The 7,500-nt window shown below is 50.8% G+C and overlaps 1 protein-coding gene across 6 annotated transcripts in view; it reads left to right on the top strand.

Moving 5' to 3' along the window:
• LOC115111166 (myocyte-specific enhancer factor 2C-like) overlaps positions 1-7,500 on the top strand; it is a 132,184-nt gene that overhangs the window by 37,152 nt on the left and 87,532 nt on the right. The window contains exon 1 of one of the 6 annotated variants that reach the window (XM_065011430.1): positions 4,345-4,367. The exons of the other annotated variants lie outside the window; for them this stretch is intronic. The gene's annotated coding sequence lies outside the window, so the exon portion shown is untranslated. Of the gene's footprint in view, positions 1-4,344; positions 4,368-7,500 lie in introns of those variants that run through there. 6 annotated transcript variants of the gene reach the window in all.

The following is a 7,500-nucleotide window of genomic DNA, read 5'->3' as shown; positions in this document are numbered from 1 at the left end:
TAATGTACTGCACACGCTAACATAGGCTGTGGAGAAAACACCGTTAGAGAGAGACAGGTGGAGAGCAAGAGAGGAAGAGAGAGAAGCTGAACAGCTTTCTCCACCACAACATAAACCACTTCTATTTACCTAAACCATGACGTCCATCTTCCCCCACCTGGAGCTATTCCATCCTGTTTCATTTTCACAATCTGACAAGGATTTGACTCTGTCCAAAGCCCTCTTTACTCATGCCATGGATTCATTTCAGCCTTTCCAAATGGTTCCCTCTACTGCTGGTTTTCTCCACAAGAACATTGACGTGTCAGAATAAATGTTCTGCTCTATACTTCACTCAGTACCTACGGTTCACCGAGTAGTCTGGCACAGAACCCGGAGAACCTGTATCTACGGTAACACTCTGTGATTCACAATGTTCTGTGATATTATCTGATCTCTCTTCCAAATCATATCACTGGCCTGTCAACCCAACATAATCAATTAGTGACGACTTTGATTGTGGATTATCATCAGCCACTCAATCCATGATAATCATATCAGCTATTGCATGCATGAAATGTAGTTACAGTCCCCAAGTCACGTCGCTGATGCAGCAAAAGGAAGCAGGCAGGCGAGCAGGTAGCAGGCGACAGGGAGCAGTATTCAGCTGTCCGGCAGCTCTCTCTCGCTTGCTGCTTTCATTGGACCCATGCAGCAGCTGCAGTTTTACAGTCCTTGGCCTGCTTTCAAAGAGCGGTTGACACATTGTGTCAAGTCACCTTATCCTTGGGGGAGTCAGCAATGGACTGTGGAAAGATGGTTCTCACCTGTCTCCATTTTGGCTATGACGGGTGGCTATCTGTCCACCATTCCTGCTCTGTATGACACTATAGGCCCTGTTTGCAGGTGCTGAGTGAGACATTCAGTTGCAGCAGCCGCCTGACTATTCCCTCTCTCTCCCCCTGCTCCTCCTCCTCTCCACCTCCTCCTCCTCTCCTCTCCTCCTCCTCTCCCATGCTCCTCCTCTTCCCCTGCTGCTCCTCCTCTCCTCCTCCTCTCCCCTGCTCCTCCTCTCCCCCTGCTCATCCTCCCCCGCTCCTCCTCTCCTCCTCTTCCTCTCCCCTGCTGCTCCTCCTCTCCTCCTTCTCTCCCCTGCTCCTCCTCTCCCCCTGCTCATCCTCCCCCTGCTCCTCCTCTCCTCTTCCTCTCCCCCTGCTGCTCCTCCTCTCCTCCTTCTCTCCCCCTGCTCCTCCTCTCCCCCTGCTCATCCTCCCCCCTGCTCCTCCTCTCCTCTTCCTCTCCCCCTGCTGCTCCTCCTCTCCTCCTTCTCTCCCCCTGCTCCTCCTCTCCCCCTGCTCATCCTCCCCCTGCTCCTCCTCTCCTCTTCCTCTCCCCCTGCTGCTCCTCCTCTCCTCCTTCTCTCCCCCTCCTCCTCCTCTCCTCTCCTCTCCTCCCTCCTCCTCTCCCATGCTCCTCCTCTCCCCCTGCTGCTCCTCCGCTCCTCCTCCTCTCTCCCTGCTCCTCCTCTCCTCCTCCTCTCCCCCTGCTCCTCCTCTCCCCCTGCTCATCCTCCCCCTGCTCCTCCTCTCCTCTTCCTCTCCCCCTACTGCTCCTCCTCTCCTCCTTCTCTCCCCCTCCTCCTCCTCCTCTCTCTCCTCTCCTCCTCCTCTCCCATGCTCCTCCTCTCCCCCTGCTGCTCCTCCGCTCCTCCTGCTCTCTCCCTGCTCCTCCTCTCCTCCTCCTCTCCCCTGCTCCTCATCTCCTCCTCCTCTCCTCTCCTCATCCTCTCCCCCTGCTCCTCCTCTCCTCCTGCTCATCCTCTCCCCCTGCTCATCCTCCCCCCTGCTCCTCCTCTCCCCCTGCTCCTCCTCTCCCCCTGCTCCTCCTCTCCCCATGCTGCTCCTCCTCTCCCCTGCTGGTCCTCCTCTCCTCCTCCTCTCCCCCTGCTGCTCCCCCTCTCCACCTCCTCTCCCATGCTCCTCCTCTCCTCCTCCTCTCCCCCTGCTCCTCCTCTCCCCCTGCTGCTCCTCCTCTCCCCCTGCTCATCCTCCCCCTGCTCCTCCTCTCCCCCTGCCCCTCCTCTCCTCCTGCTCCTCCTCTCCCCCTGCTCATCCTCCCCCCTGCTCCTCCTCTCCCCCTGCTCCTCCTCTCCCCTGCTCCTCCTCTCCCCTGCTGCTCCTCCTCTCCTCCTCCTCCTCCCCCTGCTGCTCCCCCTCTCCACCTCCTCTCCCATGCTCCTCCTCTCCTCCTCCTCTCGCCCTGCTCATCCTTCCTCCATGCTCCTCCTCTGCTCCTCCTCTCCCTCTGCTTCTCCTCCTCTCCCCCTGCTCCTCCTCTCCACCTGCTCCCCCTCTCCCCTCTCAGAACAGAATACAGTAGTAGGCAGCACTGGACATAAAAGGCCCTGTTACCTGTTAACTCACAGTCTCTCCACTGAGACAGGAGTTACAGGGTTTTTACTTTTCTCTCAAAGCACACAGAGATGAAAAAGGAGACCACTGTGTGCTGAATGGATTTCCGTTTGTCCAAGAATAGAAAGCCATGGCAACAACATGCTTGTTGGAAAGAGGTTTGTTGATTGGGTGAGGTTTCGACATATGCATCATGTAGATTTTAAGTCAATAACCAGGCCTTTGTTTTTTTTAAATAAAATTTCTTGAATATGACGTTGTCTTCACGCATGTTAATTAATAAAAGTATACAAATTGCAATAATCTCTGACTGAAAAAGATAAATTATTGTCCCCCACGGCTGACACATCAGATACCAACTTCCTCGTATCATTTTTTTCTTCCATTTAAAGCACTTTGAAGGCTTCTGCTATTACCTATATTCTCTACTCATGGGGCTGAGCAGGGAGGCTGTTTAGGGCTGAGCAGGGAGGCTGTTTAGGGCTGGGCAGGGATGCTGTTTAGGGCTGGGCAGGGAGGCTGTTTAGGGCTGGGCAGGGATGCTGTTTAGGGCTGGGCAGGGAGGCTGTTTAGGGCTGGGCAGGGAGGCTGTTTAGTGCTGGGCAGGGATGCTGTTTAGGGCTGGGCAGGGATGCTGTTTAGGGCTGGGCAGGGAGGCTGTTTAGTGCTGGGCAGGGAGGCTGTTTAGGGCTGGGCAGGGATGCTGTTTAGGGCTGAGCAGGGAGGCTGTTTAGGGCTGGGCAGGGAGGCTGTTTAGGGCTGGGCAGGGATGCTGTTTAGGGCTGAGCAGGGAGGCTGTTTAGGGCTGGGCAGGGAGGCTGTTTAGGGCTGGGCAGGGATGCTGTTTAGGGCTGGGCAGGAGGCTGTTTAGGGCTGGGCAGGGAGGCTGTTTAGGGCTGGGCAGGGAGGCTGTTTAGTGCTGGGCAGGGAGGCTGTTTAGGGCTGGGCAGGGAGGCTGTTTAGGGCTCGGCAGGGAGGCTGTTTAGGGCTGGGCAGGGAGGCTGTTTAGGGCTCGGCAGGGAGGCTGTTTAGGGCTGGGCAGGGAGGCTGTTTAGGGCTGGGCAGGGAGGCTGTTTAGGGCTGGGCAGGGAGGCTGTTTAGGGCTGGGCAGGGAGGCTGTTTAGGGCTGGGCAGGGAAGCTGTTTAGGGCTGGGCAGGGAGGCTGTTTAGGGCTGGGCAGGGAGGCTGTTTAGGGCTGGGCAGGGAGGCTGTTTAGGGCAGGGAGGCTGTTTAGGGCTGGGCAAGGAGGCTGTTTAGGGCAGGGCAGGGAGGCTGTTTAGGGCTGGGCAGGGAGGCTGTTTAGGGCTGGACAGGGAGGCTGTTTAGGGCTGGGCAGGGAGGCTGTTTAGAGCTGTTAGACCAGCTTCCACTTGATTGCAGTGTGTGTGGAGGAAAGCGATTGCAGTTAAGGTGCTGACAGGATGCCCTGTAATGCATGAATAAGAACGCTCCTCTCTCTACCAATGCTTTCATCTAGCGTTGCACCTCAAAAGGGCTCTAGTCACTCTGCACTGCCACACAGAAATGCACTTCATCCGTCATTTCACATGATCACTGAGAAAGCCTTTACTTAGCTATTTTTCCCCCTCCCGTTTTCTGCTAAAAAACATTTAGGGGAGGCTTTACACATGTTTTGAGAAACAGTAGAGAAGAAGGTGTTTGTCCTCTCGGTTAATGTTTCACAATCACAACGATGCGTCCTGTTGCATCACGACGGAATCCAGATCTGATGGCGGGCAGTGCGGTTGTGGGGATTTTTTCCCCTTTTGATGGACAAAAGCTGGTGAGATTTCTCTCAGAAGGCTTTGTGCCACCTAGAAGTGCCTTGTTTAATGACACGGGACATGGAGGGAATCTCTATTGGTCTTCTCAATGGTAATCTCAAGAGTAAGAAGCCGACTGGTTGAGGTGGGCAGAAGAATCGGACATCTCTCTCTCCTCTTCTCTTGTTTCTCGGCAGAGGGAGAGGGAAGCACAGTGAGTTTTGGTTCCCATTTTGTGCTCTCTGGAACAGTTTAGGGAAGGAAGCACCTTTACACCTTTAATTGTCTGTGGTTGCTGATGTCACATCCTTCCGTTGAGTTTGCCACGTGTGTGTTTCCTGCCTTTCTGTCCACGAGGTCCTGGGGGCGACTGGGGTTGGGTGGGGGTGAATAGGGGATAGAGGGTCTAACAGTGGGTGGGGGGTGGGGGGGAGGGTTTGGGATGAGGGGTGGGTTTGGAGTGGCTACAGGGCTGTGGAATTGAGGTATAATATGACGTTAGTCTATAACAATACGCCTAGGTCTCTTGTTCCAGTCAAGCCAATCAAAGTCAGATAGAATAAACAGTGTGAAAATGTAGAGGTAACCAGCTCCCTTCTCTCTTCAACAACAGACAGTGTAAAAATGTAGAGGTAACTAGCTCCCTTCTCTCTTCAACAACAGACAGTGTAAAAATGTAGAGGTAACTAGCTCCCTTCTCTCTTCAACAACAGACAGTGTAAAAATGTAGAGGTAACTAGCTCCCTTCTCTCTTCAACAACAGACAGTGTAAAAATGAAGAGGTAACTAGCTCCCTTCTCTCTTCAACAATAGACAGTGTAAAAATGAAGAGGTAACTAGCCCCCTTCTCTCTTCAACAACAGACAGTGTAAAAATGAAGAGGCAACCAGCTCCCTTGACTCTTCAACAACAGACAGTGTAAAAATGAAGAGGTAACTAGCCCCCTTCTCTCTTCAACAATAGACAGTGTAAAAATGAAGAGGTAACTAGCTCCCTTCTCTCTTCAACAATAGACAGTGTAAAAATGAAGAGGCAACCAGCTCCCTTCTCTCTTCAACAATAGACAGTGTAAAAATGAAGAGGCAACCAGCTCCCTTCTCTCTTCAACAATATACAGTGTAAAAATGAAGAGGCAACCAGCTCCCTTCTCTCTTCAACAATAGACAGTGTAAAAATGAAGAGGCAACCAGCTCCCTTCTCTCTTCAACGACAGACAGTGTAAAAATGTAGAGGTAACCAGCTCCCTTCTCTCTTCAACAACAGACAGTGTAAAAACGTAGAGGTAACTAGCTCCCTTCTCTCTTCAACAACAGACAGTGTAAAAATGTAGAGGTAACTAGCTCCCTTCTCTCTTCAACAACAGACAGTGTAAAAATGTAGAGGTAACTTGCTCCCTTCTCTCTTCAACAACAGACAGTGTAAAAATGAAGAGGTAACTAGCCCCCTTCTCTCTTCAACAACAGACAGTGTAAAAATGAAGAGGTAACTAGCTCCCTTCTCTCTTCAACAATAGACAGTGTAAAAATGAAGAGGTAACTAGCTCCCTTGACTCTTCAACAACAGACAGTGTAAAAATGAAGAGGTAACTAGCTCCCTTGACTCTTCAACAATAGACAGTGTAAAAATGAAGAGGCAACTAGCCCCCTTCTCTCTTCAACAACAGACAGTGTAAAAATGAAGAGGTAACTAGCCCCCTTCTCTCTTCAACAATAGACAGTGTAAAAATGAAGAGGTAACTAGCTCCCTTCTCTCTTCAACAATAGACAGTGTAAAAATGAAGAGGCAACCAGCTCCCTTCTCTCTTCAACAATAGACAGTGTAAAAATGAAGAGGCAACCAGCTCCCTTCTCTCTTCGACAATAGACAGTGTAAAAATGAAGAGGCAACCAGCTCCCTTCTCTCTTCAACAATAGACAGTGTAAAAATGAAGAGGCAACCAGCTCCCTTCTCTCTTCAACAACAGACAGTGTAAAAATGTAGAGGTAACCAGCTCCCTTCTCTCTTCAACAACAGACAGTGTAAAAATGTAGAGGTAACTAGCTCCCTTCTCTCTTCAACAACAGACAGTGTAAAAATGTAGAGGTAACTAGCTCCCTTCTCTCTTCAACAACAGACAGTGTAAAAATGTAGAGGTAACTTGCTCCCTTCTCTCTTCAACAACAGACAGTGTAAAAATGAAGAGGTAACTAGCCCCCTTCTCTCTTCAACAACAGACAGTGTAAAAATGAAGAGGTAACTAGCTCCCTTCTCTCTTCAACAATAGACAGTGTAAAAATGAAGAGGTAACTAGCTCCCTTGACTCTTCAACAACAGACAGTGTAAAAATGAAGAGGTAACTAGCTCCCTTGACTCTTCAACAATAGACAGTGTAAAAATGAAGAGGCAACTAGCCCCCTTCTCTCTTCAACAACAGACAGTGTAAAAATGAAGAGGCAACCAGCTCCCTTGACTCTTCAACAACAGACAGTGTAAAAATGAAGAGGTAACTAGCCCCCTTCTCTCTTCAACAATAGACAGTTCTCTCTTCTCATGATGGCAGAGCTTTAAAAATATCTCTGTCTGCTAATGACTCCACTGTAACGTGAGTTAATAGAAGGAGGCATACACACACACACACACACACACACACACACACACACACACACACACACACACACACACACACACACACACACACACATAGACACATAGACATGCCACAGCCTTGAACGCTTGAACACATTACACCATGATACACCACTATCAAGCTAATCCCAGATGTACATTCTGCTAATCTCTTTAGCTGCTAAAGCTTTAAATTAGCCCTAATAGTTGGCATGATTCACCACCAGCACAGAGGCCCACCTACATGTAGGCGATGGCCCAGGTTTAGGTCATTCTCTTCTGTGTGTTACTCGAAGACGTGGGGAGGGAGGGGAGGGTGGGGGTGAGGGAGGAGGAGGGAGGGAGGAAGAGGGAAGGGAAGGGGAGGGAGTGATAGAGATTTGTCACCGTGTCTATCTGAGCCTGACAGACGGCGAGCCTGACGTGCCACACAGAGTAGTCATTGCCTGTAATGACATTAGAGACACAATGAAATGGAGGCATGCAGTCTCCTGGCCACTGGCTTTCCTCTCCCTCACCCTCCCACAATCACACCCAGGCAACACACAGATAAACAGCTTCACCTCCACAAACAATACACAACTCTAAACACCAGCTCTGCATATAAAAAATATCATGTTTTTTAGGATTAGGAGTTGATATGGGGGGGAGCTATAGGGATGCTCAAGCGAAATGGAACCCAGAAAGTGTGTGTGTGTGTGTGTGTGCGTGTGTGTGTGTGTGTGTGCGTGCGTGCGTGCGTG

This window comes from Oncorhynchus nerka, linkage group LG27, assembly GCF_034236695.1.
Source record: "Oncorhynchus nerka isolate Pitt River linkage group LG27, Oner_Uvic_2.0, whole genome shotgun sequence".
In the NCBI taxonomy this organism is placed as follows: Eukaryota; Metazoa; Chordata; class Actinopteri; order Salmoniformes; family Salmonidae; genus Oncorhynchus; species Oncorhynchus nerka.
This window is presented reverse-complemented; position numbering and strand designations above follow the sequence as displayed.